Source organism: Panulirus ornatus, chromosome 55 (genome assembly GCF_036320965.1).
Source record: "Panulirus ornatus isolate Po-2019 chromosome 55, ASM3632096v1, whole genome shotgun sequence".
NCBI classification, from domain to species: domain Eukaryota; kingdom Metazoa; phylum Arthropoda; class Malacostraca; order Decapoda; family Palinuridae; genus Panulirus; species Panulirus ornatus.
In genome coordinates, this window is record NC_092278.1 from 7,068,990 (window position 1) to 7,070,512 (window position 1,523).

Genomic DNA, 1,523 nt, shown 5'->3' on the forward strand with positions numbered 1-1,523 from the left:
TTTGAAGATGCTTCACTATATTCTAAAGCTACAAGGCTATGAAAGTTTACTTCGTAAAGTGTTGAATGATCTTGTAACAATATCAGCGAAATGATCTCGTATTCACAATCCCTTATTCGTCAGGACCAAGACCAGCTCTTGGTACGGGCTGGAGCAGACAAGGTGTACGTGAACGACTCCGTCGCCTGTCTTCAGGAGCGTCACACACACATTACCTCTCACCCTCCTGGGCATGAAGAACGGGTACACGCGCCTCCTTCTTCATCTGCAGAAGCAAGTAACACCTCATCTTCTTCCTCTGGCCACAGTGACTTTATCGTCGTCTCCACTACTTCCCGTGAGAGCTACGTACACCTTCTCCAAGACGATGAACATGACCTCCTCGTACAACCTGACGACAATGATATCCACTACCTACAGTTGCTTGGGATTGGTGGCAACGGAAGAGTAGAACTGGTCAAAATCAATGACCAAGTGGTTGTCATGAAGACTCTCCTAAAATTGGAGAACATTTCCGAATTGCTGAGTGAAGTCAGGATCCAGCGTGAACTAGCAGGCGCTGGAGGAGCCCCTGATATATATGGCTTAAGTCTGGAGCCTGCCAGGGTCTTCATGTCCTACACTGGAGAGACTTACGACACCTACATCAACAGCTGCACGCAGCGAGAACTCATCGAGTCTCTCATTATCGTGGCCTCCAGACTACAAGAAATCCACGATCACGGCTTCGTGCACACTGACCTCAAAACAAACAATATAACAGTCGAAGTTTCCGAAGATATCGACATCCACATTATTGACTATGGGTTGGCCACAGAAATAGGCAACATCCTCATCTTCTCGGGCAAGAGTGGGAGACGACCTTGGTATGCACCCGAGTTGTATGAAGGAGTGCCATTGACCCCAGCCTGCGACGTCTACTCATTTGGAGAGGTTATAGGCACCGTAACGAAGAAGGTGTCCGACGATGAGGTCATATGGGATCTTATCATGCTTCAAGCCGAAATCCAAGACGACAGTCCCACAGCCCGGCCTTCTATCGACATCGTCATCACCAAACTGCGATTCATTGTTGAATCCCACTACTGAAGGGAGTGTCCAGCTTACTCCTCCAACATTGTAATGAAATACTATTTTTTTGTACTAAGGGATAATGATAATCTTATTGTACAATAGATTTTAAAAATACATATTGTTTTCGATCCTGCATGAGTGAGCTATCCTCAAGGTATCCAGGAAGCTGCACTAAGGTCTGGAAGACCAGCTGGTGGTTACTTCCAGCATTATTGCCTACAGGGAAAGTCAATAGATTCGTGCACATATTAGTGTTCGGCATTTATGGATTATACTGCCAAACACCCTAACATCGAAAAGGAATACAACCTTAATTCATTTGATGATCATATGGGTACCCAATCTGATGAGAGAGCTGACAGGATCATATTGATGTTGATACTCTTGATGCAAGACCTAAAATGTCTATGGTCCAGGTACATTAAGACACGACACCTTCAGTTTATCTC